Genomic DNA, 19,131 nt, shown 5'->3' on the forward strand with positions numbered 1-19,131 from the left:
TCCCACTGCCTTCTCGCCGTGTATTAATCCGTAGGTATTTGCCGGGCGAGCCGGGAAGCGCCGGCGGCAAGAGGCTGTCCCTTACCCGCCTTATTCCCAGGCCGTTGCGTCAACGTGGTGCATGTGGTTTTCTGCGGTTCACTCGCGGGTCAGCCTCTCCGGATGGGAGTCCTTCGTGCACCACGCCTCATTCGTCTCCGTTTGCGGGTGTCTGGCAGGACGCAGAAGCTGGGTTTGAATCCCAGCACTCAGCAGCTGTGGGATTTCGGGCACATTACCTAATCTCACTGTGCCTCGGTTTCGTCTTTTGCGAAACTGGGATGGGATGGATAGCAGGGGGTAAAATGAGCTAATACACTCAAAGGGTCTATCACTGTGCAGACGGAGAGTAAGAGGTCAAGAAGCAGCGCCTAATGTTATTTATTTCCTGAGAGGCGAGTGGATGAGTGGAAAACGCTCACAGGCAGATGTCTGGAAAACTGCGCCGCGCCTGCCCGCGGGGCGCACCTGCGGCTGGGGGGCACCCCCGCCCCTCACCGGGGGAACGTGCAGCGGGATGTGCGGGCTGGGGTCGCTGCGCAGGCTGAGCCGCCGGGAGGAGTCGGGGCCCAAACCTTAGCTGAGCGGAGCACCCAGCCCCTTTGTCTCCCCCGCCCCCTCTTCCCCACTTCCTGCCCAGCTTTAAACTCGGGATTGGCGGCGCGGCGGCGACTTTGTAAACACGCCGCGCCTGCGGCGGTGGAAACTGGTTCTGTTTGGGCGCCTGGGGGAGGGGTGCACGCCCCTCGCCGTGGCTGGAGGTGGCGACCCCCTCCCCATGTCCCCAAAGACAGAAGCGAGAGGCGGCGGGAGAGAGTGTGTGCAGCCACAGTCGGTGCTCCGGGGGGCTCACCTGCCGAGGAGGTAGGCTCGAGGGCTGGAGAAGCCAAGACAGATGGGTGTCAGCGTCTGCCCTCTTCGCTGGGGCCTCCAAGCTGAGGCTGGACACCTGGGCGGGGGGTCTGAGGTGGGGGGGTTAAGGAGGTCATGGTGTCCTCATCACCTCCCGGTTGTCTCTCAAAGCTCGGGTCAGTTTCTTTCTGAGTTGCACGTGGCTGAAGGGCGGGGAAGCCCCCCAAAGCCTTGAGCTTTCTCTGTGTCTGCACAGCCACCCTCCAAGCTGATCTGGAAGCCCAGTGACCTCACTGGGCTGTCTGTTGTCATTCTTCATACCTCAGAGATGGGGTGGGAGGCGGAAGGAGGGCAGAAGACGTGTGGGCAGGGAGCCTTGGGGTCATCCTGCCAGCCAGGGCCGAGGGAGGAGGCCAGAGGACAGGACTGGAAAGAGGGACCTCTCAGTGGCGGTCCCTCTGGTGTCTGATGGGTACGCAATTGACGGCCTTACCCTCTTCTGTGTCTTTTAATGTGTCAACAAGAGGAGTAACTGAAGAAATTGGTTGCTGTTACTGAGGGAGCCTTAATGTATTCATGTGCAAACATTGACTGAGCACCTACTGTGTGTGGGATTGGATGGGATGCTGAGCGTGCAGTGATGTTATTCATCCACAGTGATCTCCCCTGAGTCATAGAACAACAGAGACGAAGTGTCCCGTTGGGGTGGCTGGGAAGGCTTCAGAGAGAAGAGGACATTTGAGTTGGTTCTGAATGATGAATAGTCACCAGGCAGAGAAGTGGGGGGAAGTCTTTGTGGGAACTTACTCATTCTGCAGAGCTGGACTGAACCCTGACTGTGGTGTTGGGAGTTGGGAAACAATAGGGACCCAGAAACAGCTCTTGGTCTCTTTAACCCACTGTCTAGACCTGAAGAAGAGATAAGAATGAACTGGATGAATTCAGGGAAAGGCATGTTTCTGGGCTGGCCCCCAAGACCCCAGAAATTCCCAGCTAGGTGCAGCTGGGAGAGTCTACCCCAGGGTGATGGAACAGTCATACAATCCTGGGGCACCACCCCCCATCCCTGGTTGCTAGGACTGTTTCTTCTAACAAATCCTTGCTCTCTGCCCCCCCACCTCAATTCTCTTTGGAACTAGACATGAGTGAAAAGAACTGGATCTACCATTGCTTTCCTGAAGACTCTTCTGCTCTTTCAATTCCCAGGCTCATTTGAGAGATGGCTGACACGGTGAATTCTTTCACCACCTGTTTGCTGTGGCTGCACTGTCTGCACAGGCTAAATATTGGGGATATAATGGCAAACAAGTCAGAGCTTCTGCTCCCCTGGAATTTAGGAGCAAAAGCATATCTGAGAATTCCAGCAGGATCCGTCCTTGAGACCATGATCTCCATGATCCCAAGTGTCTTTTCTTTCCCATTTCCTTCCTTCAAAGGTTCAGAATACTAGCTAAGGCTTATATAGCACTGTCAGGTACTCTTCTAAATGTTTTAGGTGTAATGTCTCATTTAATCCTCCTAACAGTTCTATGAGGTAAGCACTAGGCTTATCTCCATCTTATAGATGAGGAAACTCAGGCATGGAGGAGATAATTTTCCTAAAGAGGACAGGGTTGGGATTTAAACCCGGGTCACTTGACTTGGGAGACCCTGTTCTTAACCATTTGGCTAGCCTGCCTCCTTGACTGACCACATGGAATGTGCCCTTGAGCCAGGGGCTTAGGAGTTTCCAAAAGGGAGGCTATGGTCCTGTGTCTCGGGAGATACAGAGGAGAGCAATCTGTTAGCTGAGTGTGGGCACTGGTGCTGTTTACAGGGAGCCCCAGCAGGCCTGGAGTTGTGGAGACTACACAGAGCTGGTATCCTTTCCTAATGGCCGTGTGTGTGTGTGTGTGTGTGTGTGTGTGTGTGTGTGTGTGTGTGTGTGTGTGTGTGTGTTTTCTCCTGAGTAAGCCTCAGTCACCAAGAGGAACAAACCAAGGTTTCATGGAAGAAAGATGCATGGAGGTGATGTGCCAGAATCTGGGGAGATGGGAAACCAAGATATCTCTTTTGCTGGGAATCAGCAAAAGAGCAGAGACCCTCATATTCTAGATTCCAAGGGGAACAATCCAGCTTTGTAGCTGAAAAAGGAAGATGGTCAGGGAGTAGAAGCAATCTTAAGATGCACACCTTACTTCCTCACAGCTGTTGCATCCCAAAGCTGCATCCACGCATCTGACCCCATCCCTCCAGGCAGACTGGGACTTGCCCATGATGCCAGCCGGGCCACAGGGCAGAGGTTCCATGGATTCCAGCCATTTTTCCACTACTTTTCTGAAACTCTAGATTTCTCACATTAGCCCTCTAAACAGATCTGGGGAGGCCCAGAGGCTGTCCTTCTCTGCCTGCAGTCAAACTACCTCTAGCCTCTGCCTTTGAGGGAGGGGTGTGGGTTGGGGGGATGGGTGTTGATGCTGGGAGTTGAGGGTAGAGGGCGGCCACACCGATATCACTGGTAAGCAGGATGTGAAGGTCAGAACTATGTGGACCTCTAGGCCACTCCTCTACACGGACACCCTCCTTCCTTCTCATCATAGGGTGGGGTGCGATGGAAGCCTCAGCAAGCCCCAGCCCCCTGCCCCAGGCGCTGTTCTCTAGGTTGAGAACAGGTTGTACTCTTGAGAAACCACAAGAGGAAGTTTAGGGAGGGCTGGGGGTGGGGAAAGTTCTGGGGCCCCTGCCAAGTTTCCCTTTCTCTGCTGAGCTGGAGGTGTGTTTATTTTGGTGTGTTTCTCTTGCCTTCAAAGACATTTAAATTTTAAACCCTCTGAGTGTCAAAGAACTGTCAAGGCCCGCCCGTGTTTATGCGTGTGTGTGTGTGTGTGTGTGTGTGTGTGTGTGTTTATGTGTGGGTCGGTGAGGGTGTGGAGGTGGTCAGACACCCCTGGAAATGGGATTGCAACAAGGTACTCATTTGTTGGATTTCACCTGGGATTTGTGCTAGATGGGAAAGGCTAACTCCACAAAGTCTTCTTTTCTCCTCTCTGCCCTTTCACCTTACTCTTCCCCAAAGCGCTCCCTACAGCCCCAAACACGAGAAAAATGTGGTTATAATGGCCACGTAGGAGCTGAATGATGTTGCCAGGAGCTGTCCTAAGTGTTCTACCTGCCTTATCTCATTTGATATTCACCGTAACTCCAGGTAGTAAATGCCTCTATTCCCAGTTTATAGATGAGGAAACTGAAGCTCAGAAAGGCTTAGAAGCTTGCCTGAGGTCACACAGCTAGTAAGTGGCAGAGCCCAGATTTGAACACTGGTCTATCTGACTTCAGAGGCTGTGCTCTTGACATCTATTTAATTCTCAAATTAGAGCATCAACTTCCCCAACATATCAGACCCTGCACAATAGGAGGTTGAGATCCAAAGATGTTTTAAAATGGTGCTACTAGTGTGTGTGGGGAGTGGTTTGGGTATAGAATTGGAAGAGAGATTCTCTGGAAGTTAATATATTAAAAAAAGATACCCAAGGGAAAGGAAGATGTAGTGGGTGAAAGGTTAAGGCCAAACTGGAATTTTGAAGCAAATGGGGAGAAGATTTGGGAGGGATACTGTAGCTGTGTTCAAACATTTGAAAGGTTGCCTTTGGTAGCCCCCAATTAGGGGACTGGTGGAGACAGATTTCCAAAAAACATAAGCACTTTCTAACAAATAATTGCCTAATCCCCTTCTGCAGAAGTGAATTCCTCATCTAGGGGAGTCTAGAGCACATGCCTGGGAGGGGCTTCTGTGAACAAGTAAGGCCTCAGAGCCCCTTCCACCTCTAAGCCTCCCATGTGATTATTGACCAGCTTCCCTCCCCATCTGTCCACCAGGTGGAGCTGTTGCCCAGTGTGTGGCTCCAGGGCTGCTGGATGGGGCGAAGAGCGCCACCTGGTCCTTCAGCCACCAGCTGGTTTCCTGGGGCCTATCCCCCACCCCTTCCTCAGCAATCTACACGCCAGGGGCCAGAGAGCCACTTTTGACCCAGCACAGCCCCTGTAAAATGCGCTCTCAGGTTTCCTCTGGGCTCAGGCCAGAACAAGCAGGCCTCCGCCCCTGGGGCAGTCTCCCTTCCCCAGGTCAAGGGTTCCCCTCCCTCCCTTCCTTCGCTTCCCCCTCCTTGACCTTCCTTTGCTCTGAAATAGAAGGATCCGTGTCAGGAGCAGAGGGTAAGACCCGCAGCCCTCATGGGCATGGCCTTTCCTAGCATTCGAGGGCATGACACCCATGTCATGTCATCTCTTTTAAGATACTTGAAAGCCGCACCTCTCGGAAACTATTTGCCCTCAGCGGCCTGACCAGTTCTCCCACCCTGCTTAAACAACCCCAGGACAGCCACTCCTAAGGAGAGACAGCAGGGGCCTAGACGTTGTCCCTAGGAAGGAGGGGCAGCAGAGGGCTTGCCTGGTGCCTCGTTTGTTGACTCAGATCTGCTTGCTGTTCTCTGCCCCCCTCCAACCCTCGCCGCCCCTTAGAAAGGCCCAGGGCCATTGGGGCCCCAGGGGCACAGCAGGCAGGGCCCTGCGTGTGCGAGGACAGAGAGTGCAGTTCCAAGCCCTGTGGCCAGAGGGCGCCATAGAGGCCAGGCCCAGAGAGCAAGGCCATAACCAGCATGTTTCAAGCACTTAGGAACTCACTACCCACCACCCGCCAAAAACAACCCTGTCAGGCAAGAGGCCCGTTTTATAGAAGAGCAAACCAAGGCACCGAGGGTTAAGCAGGTGGCTTCCATGTACACAGAAGGACAGTGGCCGAACTGGAAGTCTGACGTGGCCATTTGGCTGTAAAGTTTGTACACATGACCACTAATCCGTGCTTTCTCTCATGGAGTGGCTCAGAGGGCCTGTGCTCTGTGCAGAAACCACCCAGGTTTGAGTCCTAGCTTGGCTTCTTCCTGGCTGTGTGAAACTCGGTTTCCTTACCTGTCAAGTGGGTGTAGCTGTAGTCCCTACCTCACTGGCTCGTTGTGAGGATTAATCGTACTGATATTCGTCGAGTGCTTCCAATATGCCAGCTGTGATCTTTTTTCACTGTAGAATTTTTTTTTTCTTTTTTTTTTTTTGGCTGCACCGTGTGGCTTGTGGGATCTTAGTTCCCTGACCAGGGATTGAACCCGTACCCTCGGCAATGAAAGCGTGGAGTCCCAACCATTGGACTCTGCCAGGGGATTCCCTTGCCAGGTGTGAAATTTTTGTGTCCTCACAGCAGCTCTGTGAGAGAGGTACTATCATTAGGTCTCTACAGACAAGGAAGCTGAGGCACAGAGTGGATACACAGGGTAAGGAGCCGAGGCTTCAGGGCCCACGCTCTGCACCAGGCTTAGGAGTTAATACACTCAAAGCCCTGCCAAGTGCCAAACAGGTCATAGACCCTTATATGTGATACCTCTGTCGCCATCATGTCACCATCACGATCATCTCGCAGACTGAGCTCCCGGGGCTGGGCATGGAGGGCTATCCAAAAACAAGGGGGCAGCCCTGGTTTCTTTCCTCACCATCCCACCAATGACTTCATCTCATCCTCTTTTCTAGAATAAAAATCAACCCACCAGTTCTGGCCTGTGGTCAGACAACTGGACAGAATAGTTGAAATTGGGACAGAAACTCCCAGTTCTGGCCCCAGTGCCGTCTGCTGCAGCTCGTCCTGCCTTCTGTTCTCTGTTCTCTTCCCTCCAGGCTGCGTCTCCTGGCCCCTCCTCTGGGGGCCCCGAGCTCTGGGAAAGGAAGCCGGAGCAGGGCCTCTGACAGATGCAGACCTTGGGCTCCAACTTGGGCTCCAGCTGGAGGTGTTAGAGGCTGTGGGAGGAGGAGAGGACTGGCCAGGGGACGGGAGGATGGGGCACAGAAGGCCCCGAGGCTGCCTTCCCCTGTCTGTCCTTCACAGACTCTCCTTCCTGAGCTCTGGTTTATTAAGCTCACTCTGCTGGGTGCTGAGGAATCAGCTTGGAATAAGACGCCGGGGAGGATTTACTCTTCTCTGGCAAGTGGATATCACAAGCTGTCTTTGGATTATGGAGGGGAAGAGTGCTGTTTCCTCCCAACACCAGGCCTCTGAGAGTCAGGGCTGCTTTTTCCTTTCCTTCCAGCCCTATTCCCTTTTCTCTAAGCAGTATCTACTACAGAACCACAAACTTGGAGACTGTTCAGAGGTGGAATCTATTTTCATCCCAGTGAGTAAGGATCTTGGGGTTACAAACTCTCAGATGTACTGGATGGCTGAGCGTAGGCCAGGATGTAGAACATTTGAGTAGTTTTCCCAGGCCCTCTCTCTTTTTCTTTCCAGTCAGCTGGTACCTGCTGGTCTTAGGGGCAGCCACCACCTTTTCTTAGAATTCTACCTTTAGGACCAGGCTGAGTTTTTCCTCTTGGGTCTCTTGGTCTCCAAGTCTTTTTCTGCCCGGGGCCCAGCCTCTTGGGTTCTAACTCAAAACTCTTCCCAACCATTGGACATGAGCTTGGTGCTTCCTGGGTGGTCCTCAAAAGTCTTGCATCTCCCCTGCTTCTCCTCTATCGCAGCTTCTAGGAGTCATTTTTGGTATTCCTTGTAGGAATCTATTGTGTGGATTTTCTCCGAACCCTCATTTCTTCACAGGCAGGTGGCAGTGAAGACGTTGGGGGTAATAAGCGCATATGTTTGCACAGTACTTCCATGTGCCGGTGACTGTGGAAAGTGCCTACGTATAATATATACCATGTGTAAATAAGTTTATAATAAATATTCATATTTATTAACTCATTTCTCATTTACTCCTCACAAGAATCCTCCGAGGTTTCCTCACTTTGCAGATGGAGAAACTGAGGCAAAGAGGTTAAGTAACTTGCCCAGGGTCATACAGCCAGTGTTGAGAGCCCAGTGCTGAAGGAACCCTGACTGGAGTCAGACTTTTCATGCGCACTCTGTGTGTGTGTATGTGTGTGCGCGTGCACTTAGGAGTGCCCACCCACCAGGGGGAGTGTGAGGGGACCCCAAGTTCCCTGTTGAGATGTCCTGAACACAGCATCAGGACCGGGGAGAGCAGGCTGGTAGGCCCCCGAACTGCCTGTGTGTGACAGTGTGTTTGTGTATGATCTGCACATCTGTGTGGAGGTGTGATGGTGTGGATACGCATCCCCCAGGCAAGCCCGGGGCCTCCTCTATCCCTCAGTGCTCCTGGCTGGAGCTGCAGGCTTGTCTCCTAAGCCAATCAAGACGGCAGGGAAGGAGCAAGGAGGGCCCTGCCCTGCCCCAGCAGGCAGGTCAGGTGTTGCACACTACCCAGGAAGCAGGAGTGGGTGGTGGCGATGTGAGCTTTGCTAGGTGGGGCTGGGGCCCTGACCTTTCTGGGGCACCCTGGATGAATCAGCCCGACCACAGCTGCCTTAACTGCAACATGGTGCAAACAAGCTTTTCCTCCAGCTCCCTCCCCTCCCCCCTCCATGCTCATTTTCCTTTCCTTTCTTTCCTTGGCAGGGGTGTGCCACCAGGACAGTGGCTGCGGGCACACCTCTGGAGTTGGTGGTTAAGCTGGGTCCTGGTGCTGGGCCTGCAAACTTTACCTTCTAGATACTCCATTCCAAAACGGGCAGCAGCTCCAGCCCGGGGTGGAGGCCACACACCCTGCCCAGAGGACAGGACTGTGTAGGACTCGTGAGTTCACCCACCTGGCATATCCCTCCAACAACATCTATAAGCCCCAGAGGTCTTGTCCATTCCTCATTTACAGTAGAGCCACATTTTATGCTGTGTTGAGTTCACAGTCAGTGTAAAAACAAAATACATGTCAACATTACTATTTAAGTCTCCTTAAACTGCTCCTAAAACACAGTATGCATGGCTTGGGCATTCTCTCCCATCTCTAAGGATCTCCAGCACAGCCAGTTTTCATTGGGACAGGTGGCAGAGTCTTTGGTGGAAGATTATGCTGAGCTTGGGGAAGGGCCCACATTGTATGAACAATACGTGAGTTTCTGAGGCTGGTTCGTATCTCCTCCAGGAGATAGTACTGGATTTGTGGTAGTTAAATGTGCACATTTAGGAATTCAGTATGCATTCGCTTATGGGCTCTTATGGGCTCCCTGGGTTGCGAGAAAGGTTTGAGTGACAGTACTGTGGGAATCTGGAGGAAGGAGCGGTTGCTTGTGGATGGAACCAGGAATTTCTCCTCAGAGATGCCATTTTTACTTATTTAATGGCCGAGTTGTGTCTTCGTTGCTGCACGTGGGCTTTCTCTAGTTGTGGTGAGCAGGGGCTACTCTTCGTTGCGGTGCGGTGGCTTCTCTTGTTATGGAGCACCGGCTCTAGGGTACGTGGGCTTCAGGAGTTGCGGTGCGTGGGCTCAGTAGTTGTGGCTTGCGGACTCTAGAGCGCAGGCTCAGTAGTTGTGGCACACGGGCTCAGTTGCTCCGCGGCATGTGGGATCTTCCCAGACCAGGGATCGAACCTATGTCCCCTGCATTGTTAGGCGGATTCTTTTTTTTTTTTTTGCAGTACGCGGGCCTCTCACCGTTGTGGCCTCTCCCGTTGCGGAGCACAGGCTCCGGACGCGCAGGCTCAGCGGCCATGGCTCACAGGCCCAGCCGCTCCGCGGCATGTGGGATCTTCCCGGACCGGGGCACCCCCAGGGAAGCCCCTGGCAAGCGGATTCTTAACCACTGCGCCACCAGGAAAGTCCTGGAGGTGACATTTGAGAAAATGAAAAAGGAGTGGATTTGATGGGAGAATATTCAGGAGCAATTTTAAATGGTGGTTGCTTTTGCATCTTTTTACTTTTCTGAATATCTGAGGGTTTGGTTTTTTACTGAAAGCGATCGTATAGATGTAATCATTCTTCTATTCTTAATTCTATGGCAATTATTTGGCTTATTTATTCTGGGTTTTTTTTTTTTTTTTTTGGCTGTGCTGCATGGCTTGTGGGATCTTAGCTCCCCAACCAGGGATTGAACCCGTGCCCCCTGCAGTGGAAGCGTGGAGTCTTAACCACTGGAACGCCAGGGATTTCCCTAGGTTTATTTCTTCTTTATATTATTATTATTCTAAAATAACTAGCGGCTGTTTCTATAATCACTGTTATTTCTATAAGAATAATTATTCTTGGGCTTCCCTGGTGGCGCAGTGGTTGAGGGTCCGCCTGCCGATGCAGGGGACACGGGTTCGTGCCCCGGTCCGGGAAGATCCCACATGCCGCGGAGCGGCTGGGCCCGTGAGCCATGGCCGCTGAGCCTGCGCGTCCGGAGCCTGTGCTCCGCAACGGGAGAGGCCACAACAGTGAGAGGCCCGCGTACCGCAGAAAAAAAGAATAATTATTCTTCATATGACCACTTTTTGTTTCTTTAATGGTTTAAAATCGCCAGCAACACACTGGGGCAGGGAAGTAAAACATGAGAAAGGGGAGAGGGCAGGGGCATTTCAGAGACTCTGTGTCTGCTTTAACTGACATGTTAGATCACAGGCAGTAGTTCTCAAACTTTCTAGTCTCAGGAACACTTTACATCCTTAAAAATTATTGAGGATCCCAAAGAGCTTTTACTTTTCAAAGTTGTAGCTATTGACATTTGATTTCTAATAAAAATATGTTAAATGAGAAATTTTAAACATATTTATTAATTCCTTTAAAGTAACAATAAAATAATCATTGCATGTTAACACAGCAGCATATATTTTATAAGATAATAACTATATTTTCCAAAAAAGAAAAGAAAATTGAAGTGTGGCCTTGTTTTACATTTTTCACAAATCTCTTTAATGCTTGGCCTAATAGAAGACAGCTGGATTCTCCTATCTGCTTCTACTTCAGTCTGTTGCAATATGTTGTTTTGGTCAATTTATATGAAGAAAATCGGGCCTCACACAGATAGGTGATTGGGAAGAGAGGACCTTGTGGACCTGTTCCAGGGGCATAGTGGGACATGGAGCTGGAAAGAAATTTCGGGGCGATGGTGGAGGAGCCAAATCAACAGTGTTGGGTTGGGGAGTTTGGATTTATTTAGGAGGTAGTGGGAGCCATTGAAGACTTTTGAGCAAAGAAGCGACACGATCAGAACTGATTTCTAGGGCAGTAGGCAAGAGTCTACATAAAATAAAAAAGATTGAAACTAGGGTGACGCAGTAGAAATGGAAACAAGGGGGCGATTTGGCAAAATATTTTGAAAGTAGAAGCAACAGAACTTAGTAATTATTTGGTAGGAAGGTATGAAGAGTCATCCGCCCTGTGAAATGGCCCTGCCCTTCCCCCGTTAGCTACCATGTGTACTTCTAAGATGAAGTATGTTGCCGTGTATTGCAGTTTACTGCTAGCTCGCCTTCTCTCCTACTGGGCTACAGGAGGTGGTGAGTAAATGAATGGAGGCGAATTCAAGGACTACCCCAGGATATTTCAGCCTGCGGGGCTGGCAGAATATTGGTGCTATTAAGAGAAATTTAAAGACCAAGAGGAAAAGATGTCCGTTATCATTAAGTATCATCAAGTAAAGGGTGGGAGGAGATGTCAGGCTATTAATAGAGAGAAAATAGTGGGTGGACCTTGAAATATACTGTTCTCTTGGCAAAGAAGTCCATTTTCCTAGGTACTAAAGATTTGGGGAGAAATATAAAAAACATCTAGGACAGATTGGTCTTGATTGTTCTTTATTTGCAAGTAACTCAAGTTCAATTAGGGCAGTGTTTTTCAAAATTAGAAATGTCTTCATTTTAACCTACTTCATACGATTGCACACAAACACACATGCGTAAAACAAGTTTCATTCACTAAGCAATACTTCCCCTCACTCCAGAGGATGTACTTTTTGATATTTTCTTTTTTATTCTGTTGTTTCATTTTTTTTAAATGCTGGTCAAGATTAGCTTTATGACTTCATGACCCAGTAAAGCATCCTGACTTGCAATTTGAAAAACGCTAAGTTGGCCAAGTATCAGTATTTTCAAGGTTCTGTTAGCAACACAAACAGATTGTCCAATGTAAGGCAAAGGGAATTTATTGGAAGAAGGTTGGGAACCCATAGACTCACCAGAAAGGCTGGAAAACTGGAAATGAGCAGAAAATGACAAAGTGCCTGAGGGCTGGGCAGAAGGACGGACAGCATGGTGGGAATGGACGGGCCGGCCGCTCCAGTTTCTGAGCTGCAGGTCAGGCGGGCTGGCTCCTGGATTTGCACTAGGGGAGAGGTAACCTCCTGAAAGGAAGTGACAGTGCTGTTGGAAAGGGGACCGTGTATTTAGCAGCCAAAAAAGAATAGTCTACAAAAGGGAGCACGACTTAGGCACATAAAAAGATACCTAACAGTGAGTGGTGGCCCTACACGATGGTAGACCTAAATGGCTGTGTTCTTGCCTGTTGGTGACCTTGCCATGTGGTAAATTCTCCCTTCAGAAAGCAGTTTGGCTAAAGGTATCAAATCAAATGCTTCCAGAATATTCTGACCCTCTGCTTTAGAAATCCTACTTTCCAGGCTCTATCCTAATTTAAGTAATTCTAAATGTAGGAAAAAATTTTGTCCATGATGATTTTCATCAGGGTGTTATTATGTACAGTGACAAAAAATTGGAACAACTTAAATGCCTCCCAATAGAGCATGGTTAAGCAAGGTATACTATATCCAGTAAATGGAATATTAGGTAGCCATTAAAAACGTCCAATTGCAAAAACATGTGGCATCACAGAAATTACCTATATGTTAATGTTAAGGAAAAAAATCAGGATGCAAAAGCATACATACAATACATTTACAACTGTATGTTTTACACACATACACACATATACACACATAGAGAAAAGACTGGAAGAAAATATACCAAAATGTGAACAGCAGTTGTTTTTTGAGGGCAGTAGAACTATGGGTGATTTCTTTTCTACTTTTTCCCCTTTTCTAAATGTTCCAGTTCTGCAATAACAAGAGAAATGCAAAAAAAGTCATGAGTTGTGTTTCCATAAGTATATAGAAAATCAGTCTTATTATTTTCACAGCATCTCATTGGAGACATTAGGTGCCACGTAAAAAGTTGGCACAAGGAATGCAGTGTGACGGCCCAGAGGATGGCCTGGTGTGGCCTGGGAGGTGACAGCTGCCTCTGCTTCAAGTTCCCAGCTGAGCAGCGCTATCTGCCGACCCTTCAAGTTCTATGGCACCTATAAAGCTGAAATATCCAGGCAACTCTGGGGTGACAACTTGGGTTGTCTTGGCATTTGGGGGTGGGTCTTAATGTGAGATGACTGACTTTCAAGATCCACTTACCCATGGACGGGCACAGGATGGATCTGAAGTAGGCAGCAGGTCTTTCTTTGGGGCGGGGGTGCTGCTCGCTCCTTGTCCCTTTTAGCAGCTTGGAGCAGCGGGGAGCTAAGGTAGTGAGCAGGGTGCCGGCTGTATCCCACAGTATCTGCCTTCTGCAGCTCAGCAACAGAGAAGGAGGTGGAGTCTGGATTGAGCCCCAAGATAAGGAATATGCTGCAGCTGACGGAGATCAAAATACACAGCTGTGCCCCCAGGAGAATGAACTCCACATTCCATTCTCTGACCCCACCCCCAATTCTCACTTCTCCCGAGTGCCTTCGCCCACCCCACCCCACACATGCACACTCAGCATCCCCATCGGCTAGAAGGGCCTCCCCGCAGCCTTGGCTCAGGTCCCTTAGAACTTCCCACACTCACTCCCCTCCCTTAACCAGAGGCTCCAGGGCCGCTCTCCAGCTGTCTGGAAGGGAGTGAGTGCCCCGGACAGGTGGCCGGAGGCGGATGAAGAGAGGCCTCATCCAGCGCCGGGCTCCACCTGCCAGCCTGGGCCACCCTGACTCACACGTGGGCTACTCCAGGAAGGCCCAGGAACAGAAGAGGGTGGTGGTGGTAGTGGTGGCGAGTCTGGGGAAGCTGAGGCAGGACCTGAGGCAGCGTGGGGTGCATGGGAGGAGGGCATGCAGTGGTCTTGATGGCTGGGTCTGCAACATCTGGTTCTCACTGTGGGTGAGCCCGACCCTCCAGGAGCTCACAGTGCAGTAGGGGAGACAGACAGCAAGTACAAGATGTGCCGCCTGAGGGGGTCATTCCTCATCATAGTGCCCAGGGGGACCCCCAGCTCCACGGAACCCCCTGCAAGTCTCCCTGTCTCCTGAGGTTTCAAGTTACTACCCCAGACCACTTGATAGATGTGCTAACCTGGGATTTAAAAATCAAGGAGCTAGAAGGAGCAGATATTTCCCTCTCCTGGGGCTGGGCTAACCCCTCGGGCCACCAGGAGTCATCAACACCCTTCTTCTATGTCACCCCCATTCCAGTTCCAACCTGCACAGTGAGACTCAGCTGGACCTGGGCGCTGAGGGGCTTCAGGCTAGCGCTGGTTCCCACCACGTAGTACTTCCATGTCCCAAAGATGCAGGGACTCTGGACATAACTCCTATCCTCCTGAGCTTGTACGTGGCCTCTGTCCTCCCCTACAAAGGATAAAACCAAGGGGGGCAGATGGATGGGTGTTGGCCCTGACGTTCATCGGGCACCTTTGCACTTGATGGGAGGATGATTGAAAGAGGAAGGTAGTGGGGGGCTCCCCAGGCTGCCCATTGGCCTGGCTGCCTGAGGGGAGGGCACCCCTACCCACCACAATGCCCAGGGAGGGTGTGCGTGGGGGTTGCACCACCCTCTCAGTCCTTAACTGCAGGCAACCTGGCAGAATCCCACATCACTCCACTTAAATGACTCCCTTGAGGTCACCAAAGCCCTCTAATGTCCCACATCTCCAGCAGATTGATGGGCAACCCCCCCCCTTGCATAGTCACCCACAGCCAGCCAACTCAGTGTATATACTAGCCAGGACCCACTACATAATTTTCAGAGCCCCTTGTTCAAAAATTATTAAGAATTTCAAGATGGTGGCAAGAGAGCATTAAACCAAGGGTGGAACCTTTCTGAGCGCAGGGCTCTGTGTGCCTGCGTGGGTTACATGCCTGAGGGTCGCTACCATTCATTAAACACTTGCTATGGTGCCAGACCCTGTGCTGGGTGCTCACCACGCATGATCTCATTCCTTCCTCTCAGCAGCCCTATTATCCCTTTTGTGCAGACGAGGAAATTGAAGGATTAGACAAGCCACATAACTTGCTGAGGTCATCAGCTCTTAGGGGCTAGAGTGGGGGACAGAATCCAGCCTGTCTGTCTGCAGAGCCTTGGCTCTTAACCACCCTGGGCCGCTCCAGCCCACAGGGCTTGAGTGGTTGCTGGGCAAGGCAGCTGCTTCCCGTCCCCTTCTTCTGTCCTATCAGGGACAGGAAGGAAGATGAGGCAAGACGCAGCAGCTGACAGTGCGGCAACAATGGCAGTGGCAGTGAGGGTGGCCAACCCAGACAGAAGTGCTGGGTAGAGACCGTGTGAGATGGGCCCAGGGGTTGTGTGAGCTAGAGGCAGCTGATAGACACCACAGCTGTGGCCTCCACCCTCTTGTCCAATGTGGGCATCACTGAGCCCTTTCCCCTCCTCTCCGCTGATAGCACCTCCACCTCTGCCTCTCTCTTCCTCTTTACGGCCGTGGTCTCTTCTCCCCAACTCTCTCTTTCACTCCCTTTCCAGCCACCCTCCACTGGGGAGGTCACTCAGGGCTCTCTTCCAGCTGTGTCCTCAATATTTAGCTCCATAGCAGTAACAGCCGTGGTTTAGTGAGCACCCACTCTGTGTCAGCCACGCTGCTAGGCACTTTATAGATATATAAACTTGAGTTCTCTCCACAGACCTGTAAACAATGATTATTATCCACATTTTATAAAGGAAGAAACCGAGGCTCAGAGGGGCTAAGAGATTTGTCCAAGATTACATAGATTTGCTGCCCTTCCTCGTTGCCTTCCCTGTAGGACAGAGTTGGCCTGATAAGGTACAGTGGTCCCTGAGCATAGAAGAGTCTTTTCTCACCAAGGAGAGAGTTTGAGAAGTGGTCAGTCCGCGGGAGGAATGAATTATGTATTGTGAGTGAGGGAGACGTTCACCTCCTTTGTGTTAGCTGGGGTGGCATTCCAGGAGGTGTCCTGTCTCCCTGGAAGGTCCTCTCTGACACTTGGGAAAGCAGACCTGATGGAGTGAGGTGATGCGGAGCTGAAGGGCTGAAGATGCTGATGAGGAAAGTCCCTCTTACACATTTTACCCATTGGCACCTGGCACCAATGAAGGGACTGTGATAGGCATTGGGAGAGGTTAGACTGCTGTAATAGAGACCCCCCAAACCAGGCGCCTAAACAAAAGGGAAATTTCTCACTACAAGCCTTGGTAGGCGATCGGACCCCTTGTGTGTTGGGGACCCACACTCCTCCCAGGCTGTTGCTTGTCCAGGCCCTTTGATGTTGAAGACAGCGCACCACCACATCCCCTGGGTCCATGACCCAGCCAGTGGGAAGGGAGAGAAGGGAAGGAGGGGGCACGACCCTTCCTTTTCAGGACATGACACCCAAGTTGCCAGATCCCTTATCCCTTTAGCCAAAAGTTGGTCCCCCACCACATTTAGCTGCAAGGGAGTCTGGGGATCATACATAGTGGAGCTTCTGGTATGAAAGGTATAAGAAGGGGAAATGGGTGCTGTGGGACAATTAGGAACCTTTGCCCCAGGATCTAGATAGGCAGGGACCAAGAGAGCCTGTGTCACACGTGTGAGGATGGCTTTTCTACATGGAACCTGTGCGAGAAATGTTCTAAGATGGACTTCTCTCTGGGGGAGGCCTAGGGCAGAGGGGCCAGCACCCCCGCCTTATCTCTAGTCAAAGGTAGAGGGTTTGACTCTCCTTCGCCCTGACCAGAAGCCCCCTGGATGTCCTCAGAGCCCTTGTCCCAGGTGCACTGTAGGATGGGGTGAGGCTCATTGAAGGACACGACTCTTGCCCCTTTGGGTGGCCCTGCTGTTCTCAGATGGGGTAGAAAAGCATCATGTCCCCTCACCTCAGTGATCAGATGTGACCGTCTTAAGCCTCAGGAGATGGAGGGTTACAGGGCTCTCAGGGCCATGTTTCAGTCTCTGAGACAGAAAGTACACAGAGTTGAGGCAGGAGGTTGAGCTTTGTCCAAAACAAGGGAAACGGTTCTCCTCTCTGGAGATGTGAATCTCTAGATGCTGACGGACAGTTTTCTGGGCCCATTGTTTGCTTGCTCATTCATTCATTCGTTCATCATTCAGTGTCTCTGTAGTGAGCACCTGCCTCGAATGCCCCAGGCACTGTGTTCAGTGCAGGTGAAAGAGAAAAGCACAAGACAGGCAAAGCCTCTGGCCTCATGGAGCTTACAAGCCCTCCGTGTTCCCTGTCCCCTTTCTGCCTCCCCATAGAGGCCAGGCCAGGCCATTGCAGCTCTGAGAGCCACCCTTGTGGCTCAGAGCTCGAAAGGCCCAAAGGGAGCCCCTGAAAGCACATGACAGGCCTCACCTGGGTGCCGTCCTGGGGCAGCTGGGCGGGGGCTGGATGGGGGCAGAGCAGGCATTGGAGTGGCGGTTCCACTTCCCTCTCACATTCTAGGTGTGGGATTGCTTCTTCTCAGTTGGTGAGGTTGGTGACTTCTCTTCCTGTGCCTGGGGCACATGTCTCCTCTCAGCCCCTCCTCCAGTGCTCCAGTTTGGGTGGGACCCTTCCTCCCATTACCTATGATCCCAGGAAAGAGGGTGGCGTGGGAAGTGGAAATCTATGTGGGGACACTTCCTGTCTGGGGCCTTTGGTCTCTGAGCTCCTCTCTGGGCCCCCTTGGCCCTGCAGTCCTTCCGGCTAGTCCAGGAAGAGAGGCCGCAGGCCCTCGCCTCTGCAGAGGGCTGGCTGGCCCGCTGCTTCCTCTCCTAGTGCATCCCAGACCTGCCGTCAGCCTGCTCACGTTGGCCTCTCTCATTTTATTCCCTAAGGCATGGCCTTGCTCAGGCCCTGCCTGGACCCTGAGTGGACTCCCAGTGTCCCTTCATGCACGCTTACTACTTGGCAAAAGTTTGAGGCCCCAACACTGGTATATAAACCTAGGGATTTAGGCCAAATAAATAAATAAAACCTTCAGAGTCACATGCCCCCATCTCTGCAGTTAAGATGGTCAGTAGGACAGGGGTCCTGTCTACATTCCATATTTTTGGCTTTTTTTTTTTTGCCGTACGCGGGCCTCTCACTGTTGTGGCCTCTCCCGTTGCGGAGCACAGGCTCTGGACGCGCAGGCTCAGCGGCCATGGCTCACGGGCCCAGCCACTCCGCGGCATGTGGGATCCTCCCGGACCGGGGCACGAACTCGTGTCCCCTGCATCGGCAGGCGGACTCTCAACCACTGCGCCACCAGGGAAGCCCCAATATATTTTTGGCTTTTAATGTAAGATTTGCACTTAGCAGGTGTTCAGTAGGTGGTGGGTGGTGAATGGATGAGTAGATGCAGACTGGCATTCACAGGAAGCCAGAGATATGGCTGCCCGATTATCGTAATATTGAAATACAGTCAATTTCCATTCATATAGTCATGTTCTATAAAGTCGCTGTGAATACTGAATTAGTGAATCCTGAGCCATTGCTCCTAGGGGAACACAGGGCTGGGTTCCTTCCAGCCTGTGGTCCCAACATTTAAATCAGCCAACCAGTGTACTTGTTTTATGTGTGTTTCTGTTTAAAGACACCTTATTTAATATCTGTTGTTGACTTGAACTCACAGCCCAGGGCACAATAGCTCACACCTGAAGTTAGCTTAGCTAATGCACATCACAGCCTTCTTGCACTCAGGATCATTGGCACATCAGCACTGTTTGGGGGCCATTTTAAACAGTGAAATCAACAAAAAGGCCAAACATGCTGAAAAGGTGGCACTGAATAGACTGAAAAAGACACTTGTTTACTGCACAAGAGCTGAAACAAGAGGGCAGAGCGTCGCCTTGTTCGACCTCAGCTGAGAACATGCACGTCAGGTGACTTGAATTTTTCACAGCTCTGTGCGTGTCCTCGAATGACCGCAAGAGCAGCAGGAGCGTTGATTTGGGAGTTCCAGAAAAATGTTGGTGAGTAGGCAAATTCACAAATAGAGAATCCATGAATAATGAGGATGAGTGTACCTCCACACAGGTTGGTATATACCTGATGCCCCCGGGCCCAGCCCTCTCCCGCAGCATTCAGCATCTAAGGCTGGGCTGCTGGGCCCAGCACGGCCCTCCAGCGTCCGTGCTGTACCACTGCTGCCTCTCTTGGGTGGGTGGGTGAATTTTGCTGCCCTGGCCTGCACTGGAGGAGGGGTGAGGAAGCCTTGCCTTGCCACCCTCCCCCTTCCACTACTTCTTCA

General features: G+C 51.3%; 1 protein-coding gene across 1 annotated transcript in view; it reads left to right on the forward strand.

The window, feature by feature from the left end:
• Nucleotides 1-693: 693 nt before the first annotated feature.
• CCND3 (cyclin D3) overlaps nucleotides 694-19,131 on the forward strand; it is an 81,206-nt gene continuing 62,768 nt past the window's right edge. Inside the window, exon 1 of the mRNA XM_082663762.1 lies at nucleotides 694-903. The gene's annotated coding sequence lies outside the window, so the exon portion shown is untranslated. The remainder of the gene's footprint in view (nucleotides 904-19,131) is intronic.

This window comes from Grampus griseus (assembly GCF_964374135.1).
Source record: "Grampus griseus genome assembly, chromosome: 10".
Lineage (NCBI taxonomy): Eukaryota > Metazoa > Chordata > Mammalia > Artiodactyla > Delphinidae > Grampus > Grampus griseus.